The following is a 22,626-nucleotide window of genomic DNA, read 5'->3' as shown; positions in this document are numbered from 1 at the left end:
GAAAAGCATGTCATTTTAAACTCACACTGAATTTACTTTGTGTGCTTGATGTAGGATAAGTTTATTTCTAAATATTATCCTACACCCTGCCAACGAGGAAAAGATTTACAATGGAAGAAAATAGATTTGGTATCTAAGTTACATACTTTTTCTTTCAAAGTTTAAAGAAAAAAGTAGATATTTTGAAGTGAGATAAATGATAGGGTGAAGTTTATTTAAACATCTGAATTACCATGCATGGGAAGTGTCTCATTCCTCAAGTGATTAAATATTATTTGATCATTAAAATTGCTCAATGTAATGTACAAAATAAAGTTTAGTAAGCCATCCTAATTACTAACTAACGGTCAGACCCTTTCCCAGGAGAGAATGTGCCTTCACTGACAATCACCCAGCTGTAGGATATACGCAAACGTCCTGGGTACTAAATGAACACAATTGCAGAAAGCTTGGTGTAGAATTAAAACTTTTAAAATATCAAGCCATGGGGTTATTATTGGTGTTTTCTATGTTGTATTATAATTTATAGCTTTCCAAATGTATGTTTTTTTTCCAAATTATTGATTATTGATTCAAGAAACTGACAATTTCCCCATGTCCATAAAGAACAGTCATCAGTGACATAAAGACCCTGCAGGGGCAGCTGGCATCTCCACTGGGAGCCAAAACAGAAATGAGGGGTTGGGTTTATTATATTCTACTTGGAATAAAATGATGTGGTTGCCTCAAAGGAGGAAACATAGTCAAGACAAGTGGCAGGGTGGAGTTCTTCTTGGCCCTGTGGCTAAAGGCACTAAGCCCCCTGAGGGCAGGGTATCCTGTTTTTAGTGCTAGAGGCAAAATGTTTGCCTTATAAATGATTAATACAAATGAAGCTATTTCAGACGCTGAGAATTCAGATATAAGGTTCAAAGAATAACCTTGACTTTGAGGCATATGGAAATATCATAGGGCAGCCCTAAACTCGTTACTGCACAGCCGGTGCCAGCAGCACTAAATGCTATGAAAATACTTCTCTGGCCTGGGCCTTCTTCAGCATCACTCCCCCCTCCACCATATGCTGTGCGTGGTTGGAGACCAAGAAATGGAATTGCAGCCCAAAATGTGGGTGGGGAATTAACTGGGCTGGCTGGGATTTTTCCTCGCTCATCCTGGCACTCCTTCTGGCACACAGGAGGACAAAAATCTAAGGAAGATACTGAACCCTCTCCTCACTGCCCTCCCCCACACTGCCCCACTTTCATTCTATGCCTGCTCTTTGCCCCCGTCCTAGGTTTCCTAGCCACCTACACCATGAACACCCTCTGTTAAAACTTTCAAACAAGCCAGGCCTGGTGGCTCATGCTGGTAATCCTAGCACTCTGGGAGGCTGAGGCAGGTGGACTGCTTAAGCTTAGATTTTTGAGATAAGCCTGAGCAAAAGCAAGACCAGGTTTCTACTAAAAATAGAAAAACTACCTGGGTATGATGGCTGGCACCTATAATCACAGCAGCAAGGGAGGCTGAGGCAAGGGGATCACCTGAGCCCAAGAGTTTAAAGTTGTCATGAGCTGTGATGCCACCGCACACCCCCAGGGCAATAGAGTGAGATTCTGTCTCAAAACAAAAAATAAAACAACTTTCAATCATGCCAGGAAGTTGCAATAGTGTGGTGGACTATGAGGTTGGAAATGGCCCACCTGGGTAGGACAGTCATGAGGACCACTGCTGGCGAGGTCCAACCTCTGGAAGGCTGCATTTCCCCATGTCCCACCCAAAGGGAAAGGCAGTGGCTGTGGGATTCCTTTCAAGGGGACAGTGCTATAGGGACATGAGGTCCACTGAGAACAGGTCCATTTTGGAAAACTGGGCCACCTTGTCTGGCCTCAACAGCAAACAGAGCAAAGGAGGTGCCTGGCTTTGCAGAGTAAACAGTCCCTCAAAAAGCAGACAGTGGCTGTTTCGGATGGTGTGAACATGACATTGAGGAACACAGAGCAGACCCCACTCTGGGAACAATTCTACTCCAGAGGAAAGAAGTGGCCTTGTGCGCTGACCTCACATGCCCTGCTGAGAGAGAATACTAACCTTTCCTGCAGTGTCTAATGTCAGGCACTGCCCCATGTACTGTAGGGGTTTGGAGTATCCCTACCGTCTATCAGATGGCAGGAGCCAGGGCCAGCTTCTGTGCAGGTGACAGTGTAGTCACACAGGGCTCCACATTCAGAAGGACTCAGTGCTTGGTTTAATGTTCCTGTTATCATCCTGAAATTCTTAATAATGTGTTTTGTGAGTGAAAGTCAATGTGACAATGGAGGTCATACTTACATGATGAAATATGTCATTCCTCCTCACCCTATTTGCATATACACACAAATGTAGCACTGCTCCTTGAGCAGAGAATTCCAGTGGCTCCGTATTGTATGATGGTTCAGCAAGCCCTGAAGCCTCAAATACAAGGTGAGGGTGTGAGCACTGGAACTAACTCAGGGGCTGAGGGTGGGCAGAAGCCCAGGCTTTCTGTTAGAACTGTAACTTGCTTAGAAGACAGAAAAAGATAAGGGCAGTACCTGTGCCTCAAAGGAGTAGGGCTCCAGCCCTGTATACTGAGGTGGCAGGTTCAAGCCCAGCCCTGGTCAAAAATAAATGAATAAATAAATAAATAGATAATTGCATCCTAAGACATATGAACAGCCAAGGGTGGTATTATATTCTTTCTTGCTCTTATTACCTCCCTGCGTATGCCAACAACTGCACTGAAAATGATGACAGCAAAGGAAAGTGAAAGAATGGGTGCCCATCACTTCCTTTTTCTCTCTGTTCCTCCTGACTCATCCATGAGCAGAAGGTACAGCATGTTGGTAGAATAGGCACGTACCAAGAAGTGAAATGAAACAATTCAGTGGGTGCATGAACGTTTCCACTGTTCCAGTTAGAAATACATATGCATGTGCAAGCTATGAACTCAAATTGTACAGTTTTCTTGATTCCATGTAAGTTATATTTGCATCAAAAACAGGACTGTGGCTGGGCACAATGGCTCACACCTGGAATCCTACAACTCTGGGAAACTGAGATGGGTGGACCACCTGAGCTCAGGAGTTCAAGACCAGCCTGAGCAAGAGCAAGACCTCATTCCTACAAAAATCAGAAAAACTAGCCCCAAGTTGTGATGGGTGCCTGTAGTCCCAGATACTCAGGAGGGTAAGGCAGGAGGATTGCTTGAGCCTGAGATAATGAGATTCCTGTGACCTATGATTCCATGGCCCTCTACCCAGGGCGACAAAGTGAGACTTTGTCTCAAAACAAAAAAAAAAAAAGAAAGAAAGAAAGAAAACTAAAACTATACAGTATTAAGATGAATGATAAGATTCATATTAAGAATTTTCACCTCTAATTTTTCTTTACTTAGTAAAGAAATAGCAAATTAAAAGCACTGTGATAAGAGAGAAAAGAAGAAAAAGAGAAGAAATAAAAGAGCTTTATACTTCAGTAGCTTTAATGGCATTTTGCCCTGCTTTTTGAACAAAGGACCCTCATTTCCAGTTGACACTGGACCCTATAAATCATGTAGTCAGCCTCGGCAGGAGCTCCCCTCATTTAAAAGTGGCAGGTGGAAAAAATCACTTCTGCCCCAGATGGCGTGAGTCTGCTCAAACAGAAAATGCTTTGGAAGCCGAGCATTTTAATCATGTGAACTCTGTAGGATTCAAGTGCTGTGGTAAGATGCTGAGACTTACGATCCTTTCCAGAATAGTTTGTGCCTCGCAGGTGTTTCCACCTCACCACAATGTGAGATTAGAGAAGGATGAGATATATTTCACAAATATGTATCCACATATCTTCCATACAAAGGGAAAATCATGAAAAGTGGAGGTTAGATAGAAATTGTAGGCAGTTTCTCAAGCAAATCAATTTTAAGAAAAATAAAACATAATAATTTATTTAAAATAATAAAAGGGTAGGGTGGAGACAAGATGGCTGACTCAAGCCAGCTTTCCACAGAGGCTACCATCCAGAAGGAGAGTAGAAGGATAGAAATTTATCAAGTAACCTGGTGCATTAGAGCTGCACCAAGAGAGAAGGTTGAAGAACATATATCAACCCTGCTGAAGTGAGCTGTGACCCCAAGGATACAAACAAAAGGTACAAAATCCATCACCAAGTGGACGGGAGTCCCCTCCCCCATGAGAACAGCTCAAAGTACCCCATAAACAAATGAGCAGAGTTCTAAAGTCCTCCCATTATAGTCGACAGGAGAGACCCTCTAAAAACTGGACCTACTTCCCCTACTACGGTGCCATGGCGCTCTCCTCCCAGGCAAAAAACTTTGTAAAACTGTATATATTCTCTACCTGCAATTCTGAGCTCCCAGTACTCCCCTCCACTCTCACTCTGAGGTCTGGAGACCTGTCCCCCAGGAGTCCAGATTCATGAGTGATTTCTTGAGGGTTGTGGACAGGGCCTGGACTGCAGCTGGTCAGTGCTGATTCTGTGGCCCGGGAGTGAAGAGAGGACGGTTGGCTGAGAGGGAACCACGCTGAAACAAGGGTACACCAAGGCACAGAGCAACAGCCATTTTTGCCAAAAATAGGGCTCACCCCTGGATATTCTGGAGTCACACCTTCTGTCTCTCTGTCTTTCTGTCTCTCACCCCTGGCTTCCTTCAACCCAGAGGAGGCCAGGCATCTTCTCAGGTGGCAACCACTGTCTAAACATAGGCCCCGTGAGTAAAGGGTTTGCCTGAGGCGGTACCGGCCTGGTGGAGCGCAGGTAGTAGAAAATGCATGTGCAGTGCCTGCTGACTTCCAGGGTGGGGCTGACCCAGAGGACCGATTTACTGAGCCTAAGATGCACCTGGCCCCCAGGGGATCATCGGCCTAGACAAAGGATGGCAGGAGGCTAGAACTGACAGCTAACCGTGTTGCAAATAAAAACTACCAGGCAACAGCAAAGATAGGGCCTAAGGAGCAGGTTCTGTGAACTCAAAATAACTTCTCTTTTGCAGGGGAATTTAGCAGGGACAGAAACAAATTCTGCAAAGTTGTTCTGTTCAGTCAGCAGCATCAATCAGGGGCAGGGCTGGAATTGAGTGAACACCCCCCTGACAGCCTGCATCAAGCACCCAAGGTTGTCAGGCCTCACCTCCCCCTGCCAGAGAGAGGCAGAGAGCAGCGGCCTGGCTGAGGACAAATAGATTTCCTTGTGATTCACGCAGGTGCAAACTCCTGGAGTATCTGCTTATTGGAGGCAACTGAGTCACAGCCCTATGGGGTTATCATTGACTGGGGTTGACAGAAGTGCAAGGTGGGGAAGGAGGCATAAATCCTCCCAGACTAATCTATTTGCTGTGTGGGTCCCCCTGCCCTCATGGAGCACAGGAACAAGTCATATTTGAGTTGTCAGCAGACCCCTGAGTTCTACTTGCCAGAGACCTTATAAACTCTTCCACCTGAGACAGGTGCAGACTGAGACAATTGATTTGGACCTTTTTAACTAAGCCAATCACCCGAGGACTATCCAAGTGGTGCCCTGGGTGTGAGGTGGGAGGAAGGTTTGATTTGCGTTTTCCAATTGTTGCCTGTGGGGGGTGGGGTGACTTAATTGCTGGTATTTCTCCACAGCTGAGACTTCAACCCAGAGTAACTGTTTCACTAGGGTCAGACAAAGACCAGCTGAAAACAAGACAGGGACACTTAGCCCCACCAAACCAAACAGATCCACAGTTTCTCAGGCTGTAGCACTGTACGGGTCCTTGGCAAAGCTCCAGGGGAAAAGTCAAATGGTTTAAAATAACCATGAGGTGGAATCAGCAGAAAAACTCTGGTAACATGAATAACCAGAGTAAATCAACCACCCCAAGGAAAGATATGGCAGATGTAATTGAATATCCCATTCATAAACAGATAGCTGAGATGTCAAAAATTGAATTCAGAATTTGGATTGCAAACAAGATTACTAGAATGGAGGAAAAATTGGAATTAGAAATTCGAGGAGCAATTCAAAAATGGGAATTACAAATTCGAGGAAAAATTCAAAAGTTGTCTCAAGAATTCAACGAATTCAAAGACAAAACCACCAAAGATTTTGACACATTGAAGCAAGAATTGCAGTCCTCCAAGGTCTGAAAAATACAGGAGAATCCCTCAGTAACAGAGTGGAACAAGCAGAAGAAAGGATTTCTGACATTGAAGGCAAAGCTTTTGAACGGTCCCAAACTCGCAAAGGGGAAGAGAAATGGAGAGCAAAAACAGATCATGATCTCTGAGAGTTGTGGGATAATTCGAAGAAGGCTAATATCTGGCTCATTGGAATCCCTGAAAACAATGAAGTGGCTTCTCAAGGCACAGAGGCCCTTCTCCATAAATTATGAAGGAGAATTTTATAGACATGCCAAGAGATTCTGAAATTTAGATAGCAGTTTCAGAACCCCAGCACGACTCAACCCACATAAGACATCCGCCAGGCACATCATAATTAACTTCACTAAAGTTAATGTGAAGGAGAAAATTCTGAAAGCAGCCAGAAGTAAGAAAAAAATTACCCACAAAGGGAAGAATATTAGAATGACTGCAGATCTCTCTGCTGAAACTTTTCAAACCAGAAGAGGGTGATCATTGACTTTTAATCTCCTAAAACAAATAACTTTCAACCCCGGTTTCTGTATCCAGCTAAACTGAGTTTCATTTATGATGGAGAAATTAAATACTTTAATGAGATTCACATGTTAAAGAAATTTGCCATAACCAAACCATCTCTTCAAGATATTCTCAGTCCTATCCTCCATAATGATCAGCCCAATCCTCTACCACAAAAGTAAGCTCACTCTGGAACTTTTGATCAGACTCCAACTTCCACAGTGGTGAAAAAATTAAATACGTCCACAGGACTTTCAAAAAACTTGATACCCAAAATATTTCCAGACTTATCAATATTCTCCATTAATGTGAATGGCTTAAACTGTCCTCTAAAGAGGCACAGTTTGGATGACTGGATACAAAAACTTAGGCCAGATTTTTGCTGCATACAAGAATCACATTTTACCTTAAAAGACAAATATAGACTCAGGGTGAAAGGATGGTCATTCATATTTGAGGCAAAAGGACATTGGAAAAAAGCAGGTGTTCCAATTTTATTTGCCGATACAATAGGCTTTAAACCAACAAAAATAAGGAAGGATAAGAATGGTTACTTCATATTTGTTAAGGGCAATACTCAATATGACAAGATTTCAATTATTAATATTTATGCACCCAACCAGAATGCACCTCAATTTATAAAAGAAACTCTAACAGACATGAGCAACTTGATTTCCTCCAGCTCCATAATAGCTGGAGATTTCAACACTCCTTTGGCAGTGTTGGATAGATTCTCCAATAAGAAGCTGAGCAAAGAAATTTCAGATTTAAAACTCACCATCCAACATTTGGATTTAGCAGACATCTACAGAACATTTCATCCCAACAAAACTGAATACACATACTTCTTATCACCAAATGAAACATACTCCAAAATTGATCACATCTTAGGTCACCAGTCTAACCTCAGTAATTATAAAGGAATATAAATTATTCCTTGCATCTTCTCGGACCACCATGGAATAAAAGTTGAACTCTGTAACAACAGGAATCTGCATAATCATACAAAAGCATGAAAGTTAAATAACCTTATGCTGAATGATAGCTGGGTCATAGATGAGATTAAGAAGGAAATTGCAAAATTTGTGGAGCAAAACGACAATGAGGACACAAATTATCAGAACTTCTGGGATACTGCAAAGGCAGGTTTAAGAGGGAAATTTATAGCACTGCAAGCCTTCCTCAAGAGGACAGAAAAAGAAGTTAACAACTTAGGTGCATCTCAAGTAACTGGAAAAGGAATAACATTCCAACCCCAAACCTAGTAGAAGAAAAGAAATACCCAAAATTAGAGCAGAATTAAATGAAATTGAATACAAAAGAATTATACAACAGATCAATAAATCAAAAAGTTGTTTTTTTGAAAATGTCAATAAAATATATAAACATTTGGCTAACCTAACCAGGAAAAAAACGAGTAAAATCTCTCAGTTCATCAATCAGAAATGACAAAGACGAAATAACAACAGACTCCTCAGAAATTCAAAAAATTCTTAATGAATACAACAAGCACCTTTATTCTCAGAAGTATGAAAATCTGACCAATACTTGGAAGCACGTCACCCTTCAAGATTAGCCAGAATCAAGTGGAAATGTTGAACAGGCCTATATCAAGTTCTGAAATAGCATCAACCATACAAATTCTCCCTAAAAAGAAAAGCCCAGGACCAGATGACTTCATGTCAGAATTCTTCCAAACATTTAAAGTGGAATTAGCAAATATATTACTCAACCTGTTCCAAAGTATACAAATAGAAGGAAGACTACCCAACACCTTCTATGAAGCAAACATCACCCTGATCCCCAAACCAGGAAAAGACCCCCCAAAAAAGGAAATTATAGACCAATATCACTAATGAATATGGGTGCAAAACTACTCAACAAAATCCTAATAAACAGAATCCAGCAACACATCAAACAAATTATACATCATGACCAAGTCAGTTTTATTCCAGGGTCTCAAGGCTGGATCAATATATGTTAAAAATAATTCAGCACATAAACAAATTAAAAAACAAAGACCATATGATTCTCTCTATCGATGCAGAAAAAGCTTTTGATAACATCCAGCATCCCCTTATGATAAGAACACTTAAGAAAATGGGTATAGAAGGGACATTTCTTAAACTGATAGAGGTCATCTATAGCAAACCTACAGCCAATATCATATTGAATGGAGTTAAATATTAATCATTTCCACTCAGATCAGGAACCAGCAAGGTTGCCCATTGTCTCCATTGCTCTTTAACATTGTAATGGAAGTTTTAGCCATTGCAATTAGAAAAGAAAAGGCAATCAAGGGTATCCATATAGGGTCAGAAGAGATCAAACTTTCACACTTTACAGATGATATGACTGTATAACTGGAAAACACCAGGGATTCTACTACAAAACTCTTAGAAGTGATCAAGGAATACAGCAGCATCTCAGGTTACAAAATTAACATTCATAAATCCGTAGCCTCTATATATACCAATAATAGTTAAGCTGAAAATACTTCTGTGAATGGGACTCTATTCACAGTAGTGCCAAAGAAGATGAAATATTTGGGAGTTTATCTAACAAAGGACATGAAAGATCTCTATAAAGAGAACTATGAAACTCCAAGAAAAGAAATAGCTGAAAATGTTAACAAATGGAAAAATATACCATGCTCATGGCTGGGAAGAATCAACATTGTTAAAATGTCCATACTACCCAAAGCAATATACAGTTTTAATGCAATCCCTATGAAAACTCCACTGTCATACTTTAAAGATCTTGAAAAAATAATACTTCGTTTTATATGGAATCAGAAAAAAATTCAAATAGCCAAGACACTACTCAGAAATAAAAACAAAGCAGGAGGAATTGCGCTACCAGACTTCAGACTATACTATAAATCGATAGTGATCAAAACAGCATAGTACTGGCACAAAAACAGAGAAGTAGATGTGTGGAACAGAATAGAGAACCAAGAGATGAATCCAGCTACCTACCGTTATTTGATCTTTGACAAGCCAATTAAAAACATTCAATGGGGAAAAGATGGTACTGTGTGAGCTGGCTGGCAACCTGTGGAAGACTGAAACTGGACCCACACCTTTCACCATTAACTAAGATAGACTCTCACTGTATTAAAGATTTAAATGTAAGACATGAAACTATAAAAATACAAGAAAAGAGTGCAGGGAAAGCTCTTGAAGAAATCTGTCTGGTCAAATATTTTGAGGAGGACCCGCCCACCCCCACTCCGGGCAATTGAAGCAGCTTCAAAAATACACTACTGGGACCTGATCAAACTAAAAAACTTCCACACAGCCAAGAACACAGTAAGTAAAGCTAGCAGACAGCCCTCAAAATGGGAGAAGATATTTGCAGGTTATGTCTCCGACAATGGTTTAATAACCAGAATTCACAGAGAACTCAAACGTATAAGCAAGAAAAGAACAAGTGATCCCATCACAGGCTCAGCAAGGGACTTGAAGAGAAACTTCTTTGAAGAATACAGGCATATGGCCTACGGACATATGAAAAAATGCTCATCATCCTTAATCATCAGAGAAATGCAAATCAAAACAACTTTGAGATATCATCTAACTCCAGTAAGATTAACACTTATCACAAAATCCCAAGACCAGAGATGTTGGCATGGATGAGGAGAAAAGCTAACACTTCTAAACTGCCAGTGGGAATTCAAATTAATACATTCCTTTTGAAAGATGTTTGTAGAACACTTAGAGATCTAAGAATAGATCAGCCATTCAATCCTGTAATTCCTCTACTAGGTATATACCCAGAAGACCAACAATCACATTATAACAAAGGTATTTGTATCAGAATGTTTATTGCACCCCAATTCATAATTGCTAAGTCATGGAAAAGGCCCAAGTGCCCTTCGATCCACAAATGGATTAATAAATTGTGGTATATGTACACCATGGAATACTTTTCAGCCTTAAAGAAAGATGGAGACTTAACTCTTTCATGTTTACATGGATGGAGCTGGAAAATATTCTTCTTAGTAAAGTATCTCAAGACGAAGGAAAAAGTATCCAATGTACTCAGCCCTACTATGAAGCTAATTTATGGCTTTCATGTGAAAGCTATAACCCAGTTATAACCTAAGAATACGGGGAAGAGGGAGAGGGAGGGGAGGGAGGGGGGAGGATGGGCGGAGGGAGGGTGATTGGTGGGATTACACCTACAGTGCATCTTACAAGGGTACATGTGAAACTTACTAAATGTAGAATATAAATGTCTTAACACAATAACTAAGAAAATGCCAGGAAGGCTATGCTAACCAGTGTGATGAAAATATGTCAAATGGTCTATAAAACCAGTGTATTGTCCCCATGATCACCGCATTAATGTACACAGCTATGATTTAATAATTAAAAAGTAAATAATAAATAAATAATAAAAATAAACAAAATAAAATAATAAAAGAGGCCAGCATGGTAGCTCACACCTGTAATCCTAGCACTCTGGGAGGCTGAAATAGGTGGATCACCTGAGCTCAGGGTTTGAGACTAGCTTGAGGAAGATTGAGACCCTGTCTCTAATGAAAATAAAAAAACTAGGGCGGCAACTGTGGCTCGGTCGGTATGGCGCCAGCCCCATATACCGAGGGTGGCGGGTTCAAACCCGGCCCCGGCCAAACTGCAACCAAAAAATAGCCGGGTGTTGTGGCAGGTGCCTGTAGTCCCAGCTACTCGGGAGGCTGAGGCAAGAGAATTGCTTAAGCCCAGGAGTTGGAGGTTGCTGTGAGCTGTGTGATGCCACGGCATTCTACTGAGGGCCATAAAGGAAGACTCTGTCTCTACAAAAAAAAAAAAAGAAAGAAAATAGAAAAACTAGCCAGGCAAGTGCCTGTAGTTCCCACTACTTGAGAGGCTGAGGCAAGAGGATTGCTTTAGACCAGAAGTTTGACCAGCCTGGGTAACACAGTGAGACCCCAACTCTACAAAATATAAGAAGAAAACTTCTCTGGGCGGGAGGGCACATGGCTGTAATCCCAGAGTCAGAGGGCTGAGGTTGGAGGATTGCTTGAGCTCAGAAATTGAGGTTACACGTAACTAAGATCATGCCTCTCACTCTAGCCTAGGCAACAGTGAGACCCTGTCTCTAAAATAAATAACTAAATGAATAAACAAATAAATTTCTAATTCCAAGCCAAGTAATGTTTTCCTATGCATCATGCATGTATGCTTTGTATATTGACTTTGAATTATATTTTTTGAAAGAGATGAAAAAACTTGTATATATACTGTATTTTCTATTTTATCATACTTAGAAAAATATATAAAATCACTTTTTATAATGACAAATAGTTATATAAATAAATATTTAGGCAATTTAATCCCAGGATTCCCAAAACAAAGTAAGTCACTTAGCATATTAATTAGCATTAAATGTTTATTTCCAGACTCAAACATTGTATAAATACTCTAGAAATAATGAATATGCTCTTTTTATTTTACCATATATAAATTGCTTCTCAGTTATGTCATATAGCAAAAATGGAAGCCTTGAGCCTAAGAGAAAATTGTTTTAATATTCTACTGACCTCGATTCTTTTCTTCTGTGTTTGAAATTTGCAATGATATTTGCAATGAAATTTGCAATGATAAGACCATGATCCCGTTTCTCCATGTGACCCAGATCACTGTCTGAGGGAACACCAAAGGACGTCCCTGGAGAAAGGACAGAGTCTATTCTGCTGGAGGAGCCCCGAGCACACAGTGGTAGGATTTGCCTTCCTCCTTCCTCAGTTGTGACTCTTACCATCTCTGAGTCTGCTTGTCAGCAAACACCAGGCAAAAATGACATTGTCCCTGAGGTTCTCAGTGCAAATCCACAGCTGGTGTCCCTCTGGGTGGCTTTGTGCTCCTGCTTTCTGTTCAGATATTGGAGGACTGAGCTGGCTCTGCTTTGTCCCCAAGCTCAACCATGGCGTGGCCTATGGATGTGCAGCCCCTCCTGTGAATGGAAGTGTGCGACCCTGGTTGCCTGCATGCTGTGGTTACTGAATGACTAAGTTTTCACAACAAAGAATGGAATTGGACCACTCCTGGTATCAAAAGAAGAACAATCCAACAGAGGGCTGCCAATGATGGGAAGGGGCGTTCCTCAAGCCAGGGTAGGGCCTGGGCAGAAAGGATGTGGATGGAAGAGTTGTGTTGGTTTTGACTTCAATGGGAAGACCACGAGGTGAAAAGAAAGATGACCATTTGTTTGCTCACTCACACAGTATGCACCCAGCCCTTGTTTGTTCCCGGAGGAGCTGCACAAGGAGCTGGCGTGTGAAGGGGCCACACAGTAGGTCTTTTGCAATTGTGCTGGCCTCCAAGTTACAGCTGTGCTTCTCAACCCACCTGCAAAATCAGTTGTTTGCAGAGCTTTTAAAAAATACCTATGCTGAGTACTGTCCTGAGAGATTTTTATTTTACCCACCTAGGTCAGACCCAGAGCTTCCTAGATGATTTTAATGTGCAGCCAGCACTGATAACTCCTGAGGCAAAGCACAGACAGTACTGGGGTGAGCTGGAACAGGGACTGAGGAGTGAACAATCCTGGCCCTTTTAAGGTATTTGCATGCTAATTTTCTTTGGGCTTTACCGTAATGCTTAATAAAAGTCTACCTCAGCTATGCTTATAGAAAGTAAGGAAAAGAAAGGCATGTCTGCCTATGCTCAGGGTACCATTTTAAAGGGAGGGAGCCTAACAAACCCTGGCACTTTCCTGGTGGTCATGAAAGGGTGATGACCTCAAGCAGAAGGTAAACATCAGGGGCCAGCATCAGGGCCAAGACTAAACACACCTGTTCCCCTGAGAAATTCTCCTCTCAGGACTGTAACACCATCTTCTTTTGAGCATTTTTATTGTCATTTAAAGGAACTAGAAACAAATTCTTTACATGGTGCATTTAAGGACTTAAGAGAACATGACAAAAAGCCTCTCTCTTTCACCCTCAGTAACCCCTCTGTCCGCATCCCACACTCCAACACTCACCATCAGGGCCCTGTGTGTGGCACAGCTCTCTACTGGGGCATAGTTAACCACCCCCAGAGCAGGCTTCCAAGGAGGAAGGAGGCCAGCCAAGACAGTCATTTCCTCCCCTGCAGAACTGATGCCCACTCCTGTTCATCCCCCTTCAATCGCAGAACTCTGACGCTTTAGTAAAGCAGTCCCAACCTTTTTGTCATCAGGGCCCAGTTCCATTAAAGATAATTTTATAATTTTTCCATGGACTGGGGTTGGGGGAATGAGGGAGTGGGATGGTTTGGGAATAATTCAAGAGCGTTACATCTTCAGGCATTAGATTCTCATAAGGAGTGTAACCTAGACACCTCACATGTGCAGTTTACAGGAGGGTTCTCATTTCTGTGAGAATCTAATGCTGCCTCTGATAAGATGGGGAGCTCAGGTGGCGATGCCAGGGACAGGGAGCCACTGTAAATACAGGTAGCCACTCACCTCCTGGAAATCAGAAAAAAAGCAGGTGTTGCAATTCTATTTGCAGGTATAACAGGCTTTAAACCAACAAAAGTAAGGAAGGAGAAGAATGGTCACTTCATATTTGTAAGGATAATACTCAATATGATGAGATTTCAATTATTAATATTTATGCACCCAACCAAAATGCAGCTCAAGTTATAAGACAAACTCTAACAGACGTGAGCAACTTGATTTCCTCCAGCTCCCTAATAGTCAGAGATTTCAACACTCCTTTGGCAGTGTCGGATAGATCCTCCAATAAGAAGTTGAGCAAAGAAATTTTAGATATAAACCTAACCATCCAACATTTGGATTTAGCAGATATCTACAGAACATTTCATCCCAACAAAACTGAATACACATACTTCTCATCAGCCCACGGAACATACTCCAAAATAGATCACATCTTAGGCCACAAGTCTAACCTCAGTAAATTTAAAAGAATAGAAATTTTTCCTTGCATCCTCTCAGACCAGTGCTTCAACTGTCTGGACATTCGGTGAACTCATGCACTTTGCACCTCTGCCTTTTTTTGTGGGCTTTGTCCTCTGCCTTGAAAGCTCCTCCATGTTTAGAACTAGCCAGGTGTGATGTCTGTGAAGTGTCTCTGACCGGCCTGGTGTCTCTCTCTGTCTTGAGTCCTTTATGCTCGTAGCCTCACACTTCCTCAAAAATGTAATTAAATTTCCTTATGTCTTGCTACTTTTTATGTATGTAATTTCACCCCAACTAGACCATGAACTCACTGAGGATAAAGACAAAATATCATGATTTTTCCGGGCCCTATGCAGTCCTCTGCACAAGGGCACTCAATAAATATTTAGTGAATGGAGTGATTACTTTTGTTCTTTCTATGAGTATCTTAACTAAATTGTATTCCTTTCTAGTTTTTCTTACAGGATGGGATAGGCTACATGTGAGAGGCTTACAGGAAATGGGAATATTATTTAGCTGTCCTGAAACTTTCAGTGAAAGAGATTGTCCAAGATCATGACTTGTCATAATATTCTGGACTGCCCTAAATATTCTACAATGGAAAGAATGGAGGAAGCACTTCAAGTAGCCATCAGTGACAACAGAGGATTTGTCTCACCCACACTAAGGCTATAATCTGAGAGGACCAGTGAAGGTTCTCTCTCCCTTGGATTCTTCTATTCTTCCATATATCTAATTAGTACAAGGGCTTGATGGATTTTAGTTTAAATTAGTTGACATGAGAGTAAGGGGAATGGGGAGATGATGGTCAAAGATTACAAAATCTGTTAGACAGGAGAAATAGATTTTTTTATTTTTTTCAGTTGTATTGCATAGCATGGTGAACATAGTTAATAATTACATATAGTTCATTTCAAAACATAAAAGAGTATCACGTGTTCATGGAAAAAATGTTAAGTATTTGAGGTAATGGATCTGTTAACTAGTTTAATTTAACTATTCCACATGGTATCCATAAATTATAACATCACTTTATACCCTAATTGATTTATACAATTATAAATTGTCAGTTTACAATTAAAAAAGAGAATTACTTGATGAATGTCCAGATAAACAATAAAGCAATGAATCAAGAATACTTACAAGGGTATATGTGAAACTTGGTAAATGGTCTGTGAAGCTAGTGAATGATGCCCCATGAATATATCAATGTACACAGCTATGATTTAATAAAAAAAATACTTTTAATGAAACAAATTTATGTAAACAACAATTCCTATATGTCTAAGGTTGCTATTGGATGTTAGCTTTTTTGAATTATTTCCTGAATAATAATTATCATTTAAAAATAAGGCCAGGCACAGTGATGCATACCCATAGTCCCAAATACTTGAGAAACTAAGGTAGAAGAATTGCTTGAACCCAGGAGTTCAAGGCCAGCCTGAGCAACAGAGAAAGACCCTGTCTCTTCAAAAATGAATAAATTAGGCTCAGTTCCCATGGGTCAGTGGTTAGGGTGCTGGCCACATACACTGGGGCTGGCGGGTTCAAACCTGGCCTGGGCCTGCTAAATAATGACAACTAATACCTCAACAAAAAAAAATAGCCAGGTGTTGTGGCAGGCGCCTGTAGTCCCAGCTAGTTGGGAGGCTGAGGCAAGAGAATCGCTTAAGCCCAAGAGTTGCAAGTTGCTGTGAGCTGTGACACAACATCACTCTACTGAGGGCAACATACTGAGACTCTGTCTCAAAAAGAAAAAAAAATGAATTAATTAATTAAGTTAAAATAAAGTGAATATTTAAAGCAATACATATTTTTTAAAATACCATACCTCTAATAAACACTGCAAGAATGAAAGACATACTGAAGTTTGAAAAAGTAAACAAAACAAATGAATTTTAATATGTTTTTCTGTTATGTAGATGTATATTTTATATTTGGAATGTGTCTACAGAGTTTTGAGTTTAGCACACTGCTGAAAAATTTAATGAAAATTCTGAATGTTATGGGATTCATTAATTCATTGAATACTTATATTTAGTGCTATGTTCCAAGAACCATTCTAAATGTAGATATAAAAATAGCCCATCCAAGAGCTCCTTTCTAATTGTAGCTGAGGAGGTGTGACGAGGATGACATATGTCTCAGTGTCATGGCTACAAAGCAAATTTATGGACTGATGTAACTACAATGGGAAATGGGCAATGAATTCTGCAGACCAGTTCCATCTAATATTAAATTTAAAACTGTTATGTGGCTTCAAAATGATTTCAAACACTTGCATAGTTTGCTTACCCAAGTGATAAATGTTTTGCTGTGATGTGAACCTGGAGTGAACTCCCTTGTCTAATCACTGGGGAAAAAGAAGAAGATCTTTGCATGGCAATAAACCGCGATTTGTGAAAGCACACGCTGATCATTTTTCTTTAACCATAAGAAACAAACTGTAAGGTATTCTTTACATACCTACTGTTGCCCCACACCATTCACAGAAGCCTGTGTTAGTGGTACTTTGGGAAATCAAAGACTATGAGGCAAGTCCACACTGGGTGCTGATGTGGGCAGGAATCATCTGAGGACAGACGTAGAACAGAAGTAGAGAATTCCACAAGGGCACTGGAATGTGAGGTGGCTGGCAGAAATACAAGCCCCAGCAGACTGGACTTTGGTTTCCTTCATCAATGGAATGAAGGGCCAAATTTATGCTATTTGAATTTTAAGTGAAAGGGTAATCATTATATATAGGATATTAGGGCTCTCCAAATACCTGACTTCTGGAATGAATTGTACTGAACAGTTAAGGAAGAAATAGTACCAATCTTTCACACTTTGGTTCAGGAAACAGAGGAAGAGGAAACACTTCCCAATTAGTTCTATGACACCAGCATTACCCTAATACTAAAACCAGACAAAGATATTAAAGGACAATAATAATCTTTCATTAGCATAGCCATAAAAACCCCTTACAGATTTGAACATATAAAACATATCCAACAAAATATAGAAAGGATAATACCTCATGACTATTGGGTTTAGCCCAAAAAGGCACTTGAAATTTAATTATATTTCACAATATTAATGGAGAAGAAAAACTATGGAATTGCCTCAGCCAAGACAGAAAAGAAATTTGACAAAATTCAATACCCACTCATGCATGATAAATACTCTTAGCAAACTAGCATCAGAGGAAACTTTTTTGACCACATACAGCCTATAATTCTAACCTCATACTTAATGGTGAATGACTGTTTTCTTACTAATATCGGTAACAAGGCAATAATGCCTCTCATCACTTCTATTCAATACTGTACTGAAGGTACCAGTCCATACAACAAGGAAATTTTAAAAGGCGTACAAATTAGAAAGGAAGGTATAAAACTGTTTTCTTTGTAGACTCCATAATCACCTACACAAGATTCTAAAGATTTACAAAAGAAACCTACTAGAACTATTAAGCAAATACAAAAAATACAAGGGATTCCAGGTAAGTATATAAAATTAATTGCATTTTTATATACTCAGAACAATCATACATTTAAATTTGAATTGATACCATTTGCCATATCAAAAAGGATTTCAGGACAAATTAAACAAAATATTTTTGATGTACACTGAAAACTATAAAATGTTGCTAAAGGAAATTAAAGAAGATTGAAACTAATGATGAGAGAGATAATGTTCATGGACAGAAGAACCGTGTCATTCTTCTAAATTGATCTAATTTAATGCAATTGCAATCAAAATCCCTGCAGTCCATGTAGAAATTGACAAACCAATCTTAACATGTATATGAAAAAGCAAAGGACCTAGAATGGTCAAAACATCATTGAAAAAGTATAGTGTTTCTTGGAGCACTTCTATGAACTGATTTCAAGACTTTCTTTGAATCTACATTATATAAAACAGTGTGATGTTGATCTTTATGTGTTCCATTTAGCTATGTCTCAGAACATAGAGAAATAAATCCAATCAAATTGTTGTAGAACAATGGGATGACTGCTCAATGACCATAGAAACCAAAATGATAGCATCAGTTTTTGAGAAAAGACAGGCTTCAGCTGGACGCCCGTAGCTCGGTTGTAAGAGTGCCAGCCGCGTGCAATCAGGGTAGCCAGTTCCAACCCGGCCAGGGCCTTCTAAACAAAACAAACAAACCAAAAAAGACAGGCTTTATTGTGAGGCTAACCAGTAAGGAGATGGAAAGGCATTGCTCAAACTACCTCCCTAGCTTGGGGGCTGAGACAAGTTTTTTTTTTTTTTTTTTTTTTATTAAATCATAGCTGTGTACATTGATATGATCATGGGACATCATACATTCTGCCATTCAATCCTGTAATTCCTCTACTTGGCATATACCCAGAAGACCAAAAATCACATCATAACAAAGATATTTGTACCAGAATGTTTATTGCAGCCCTATTCATAATTGCTAAATCACGGAAAAAGCCCAAGTGCCCATGGATCCACGAATGGTTTAATAAATTGTGGTATATGTACACCATGGAATATTATGCAGCCTTAAAGAAAGACTGAGACAAGTTTTGAAAGGTCAAAGGGCAAGGGGAAGTATTAGGCATGCTGGCTTAGGATGGTCTGATTGGAGAACTTCAAATTCAGTCATTCATGGTAAACTATGGTGAGGAGGATTTTAGCCCCAGATTTTCTCTGCCAACAGACTCCTCACTTCTGATAGGGTTCTGGCACTCATGTTTGGATCATATCCTGGTCTTCTTAATTCCACAGGGAAGAAATGGTCCCAGGTATTATTACAGGTCAAAGCTTTCTTTATTGCACATGCTCAGACTACATGTAATAGTTTTGTGGAGTCCCACAAAACATTGTGTTAGCAACAGAGTAGGTTTGGGCTGGTCCTGTGGTTCTAATATATGACCAAATGAATTTTGACAAAGTCGCCAGGGTAATTCAATGGAGACAGGCAGACTGGAACAACTGGAAATTCATAAGGATACAAAATGAACCTCTGCTCTTACCACACCCTATAAAGAATAATTCCTGCGCAGCGCCTGTGGCTCAAGGAGTAGGGCACCGGTCCCATATGCCGGAGGTGGTGGGTTCAAACACAGCCCCGGCCAAAAAACCAAAAAAAATAAATAAATAAAAATAAATAAAATAATTCCTGTGAACTATAACAAAGACCTAAAATTATAAAACTTCCAGATGACAGGTTACAAAATCTATCTTGTAGCCTTGCACTTGGCAAAGAGTTCTTAAGTAGGACAAAGAAGGCATGAACTGTGTAGAAGAAAATAAATGGACAAACTGCACCAAAAGTAAAAACTTTAGCTCTTCAAAAGGCATTTAATAAAATGAAAAGTCAAGCTACAGACTGGTGGAAAAGATCCCAAAACACACAACTAATAAAGAACATGCTATAAAACATAATAAAGAACTCAAATACACAAAGGACTCTTAGATAACAATTCAAGCCATCTCATTAATGGGCAAAAGATTTGAACAGATGCTTCACCAAACAAATTAGAACCAGGAGGCTGGACATAGTAGTGTCTGAGGGAGGCCAAGGCAGAGAAACTCTTGAGTCCAGGAGTTGCCTGAGCAACACAGGGAAACCTCATCTGTACAAAAAAACAAAGAAATTAGCTGGACAGGGTGGCACAGGCCTGTTAGTCCTAGCTACTCAGGGGACTGAGCCTGGAGGATACTTGAACCCAGGAGTTTCAGGCTGTGACAGTGCACTCTAACCAAGGCGACAGAGGAAGACCAACCTCTACTAATTAATTAATTAATTAAAATAAGAAAAAACCACAAGGAAATACCATTACAATTGCTAAAATTAAGAAAGTTGACAATATCAAGTGCTGACAAAAATACAGAGTGACTGAACTCCCAAAAACCGCTGGAGGAAATACACATTGTACCCTGTCAGGCTGCCTCCTAGAGAAGCTGCGGTTTCTTCCAAAGCCATTCCGTACAGGGGTCAGGAGTTCAGGTGGTCAGTGCCTGTCCCGGGACACCGTTTCAGTCCGACTGGCTCCTTTCACCACCTGACAGAGATGGCCACCTTTGAAGCCCCCCATCCTTTGAGTTTCCCTTTCTTTTTCATCCCTCCCCTAAAAAATAAATTCTGTTTAATTTCCCACTTGAACTGTTGTCCCATCCCCAAACAGAGCCCTGGGAGCCCAGCGTCTGGGCCAGCGCCAGGCACAGGAGGCCGCGGGTCCCCCAGCTGTCTCCGCACCCCCCGCTCCTCTGTCCCCGACGCCCTAGGCAGCAGATCCGCCTGGCCCGTGGCTGTCTCCGCGTCTTCTCTTGCCTCCAGGCGGTGGAGTCCCACAAAACAGCGGTGGGGTGGAAGCCGCCAAGGAGGTCGCGGGTCCACAGGCGCTCCGGTCTGAGTCGATCCCAGCCCCGCGGGCCGACGCCACGCGCCCAACCTGCGGCTCGCTGGGGCGCCGGGCGCTGCGGGGACGTGGGGTGCCGGCGTGGAGGTCGGCAGCTGCAGGCGGGGAGCAGCGGGCGGGGAGGCGCTCTTGGCCTTCCGGCCTCTGTGGGGCGGGAAGGGCGGGCGGGCTGGGGCTCAGCGGCTGCAGTTCCTGGGAGACCAGCACAGAAGCTCGTGGCCGGAGTTGTGGGCGAGGCCTTCTCTCAACTGGAAGGAAGCCCTGGCGGTCCGTGGTGGCCACAGACGCACGCCTGGTCCGGTGGTTGCCCGGTTTTGCGGTGCTGTGCACCTGCGCTTTCCTCTAGCCCGGTCCCTTCTGGGGGCAGAGTTCGCAGGATGTGGGCGACCTATGGATCATCCCCTCAGCAAATTGACCGCCTAGGAGTGCACAGGCAGTGTCTTCATCACTGCAGTCTTCCTCATAATTGGTTTCTCTAAGAAGTTGGTTATTTCTGCTCCGATTTTGTGTTCTCCTTGTCATGTTCCCTCCCAATAAAATTATCTGGCATTGGGCTTCAGGTGTGCTTCTCCCAGATCCTAATCTCCGAGATGTTAGTTGGGTACTTTAGGTCTGATTTTATCGGTGCAGGAAGGTAAATGCCTGCACTCTCCATCTTTAAAACTTTAACCATCTGAGGAGTGAAGAAATTGGTATCTTACTGTGGTTTATTTGAATTTAAATTAAGCATCTATTTCCGTTTCCTACAGGGTGTTTGCATTCCTTTTTCTGTAAACTGCCTATTCATCTTTGCCTGGCTTTAAGAAAATTTAAGAAAAATAAAAGACAAAGAGGGGATCTTGAAACCTGCAAAAGAAAATAAAGATATCATGTATAAGCAAGTTCCAAAAAGGCCAGCAGCAGATTTCTCAGGAGGAAACTTACAGGCCAAGAGTGGTATATATGTAAGTGCTGAAAGAAAAAAAACTACCAAATGATACTTTACCTGGTAAAGCTGTCAGAAATGAAGGAGTAATAAAGACTTTCCCAAACAAAGTCTGAGGTAGTTCAGACTACCTTGCTGACTCCTGGGCTAGAGTGAGTCTGAGGTAGTTTACAAGATATGCTGAAGGGAGTTCTTCATATCTGCCAATGTCCCTAATTTTTTTTATGCCCGTGTGTACCCATTGTTTAACTCTCAATCACACCTCGTCAGAATGCCCACTATTAAAAAGTCAAAAAATAATAGATTCTAGTATGTATTCAAAGAGAAAGGAATGCTTATATACTGTTAGTAAGACTGCAAATCAGTAACACCTCTAAGGAAAACAGTGTCTAGAATCCTCAAAGAAATAAATGTAGACCTACCATTGGGATCCAGCAATCCCACACTGCTGGGTATCTACCCAAAGGAAAAGAAGTCATTTTATAAAAAAGACTCTGCACTTGAATGTCCATCACAGTACAATCCAACATAGCCCCTGAGTGCTAAGCACTTGCAGCCACAGCCCCCACTACACAGCAGAAGAGAACTTGCCTGCTGGCACCGTCAGTCCAGCCCGCAGGCTGAGGTCAGCACCCTTGGCGACCCTGAGGCATAGCGGGGAGAACTAGGTCCGGTGCTGGCTTCCACATTCTCACCATGGGCGGTCCCGCAAGAGCTTCCAATGGTCTCTGCGCTTGCCCCCTGTGAACACGTGCTGGGACATGGTCCTGCCCTGCGCGTGCGCACTTGT

General features: G+C 41.3%; 1 long non-coding RNA gene across 3 annotated transcripts in view; it reads left to right on the top strand.

Annotated features, from left to right (window-relative positions):
* Positions 1 to 22,626, top strand: part of LOC128579633 (uncharacterized) — a 136,401-nt gene that overhangs the window by 10,974 nt on the left and 102,801 nt on the right. The window lies entirely within an intron of this gene.

The sequence above is a fragment of the Nycticebus coucang genome, unplaced genomic scaffold (genome assembly GCF_027406575.1).
Source record: "Nycticebus coucang isolate mNycCou1 unplaced genomic scaffold, mNycCou1.pri scaffold_78, whole genome shotgun sequence".
Taxonomy (NCBI): Eukaryota; Metazoa; Chordata; class Mammalia; order Primates; family Lorisidae; genus Nycticebus; species Nycticebus coucang.
The sequence above is the reverse complement of the archived record's forward strand: the minus strand, read 5'-3'. Positions and strand labels throughout refer to the sequence as shown.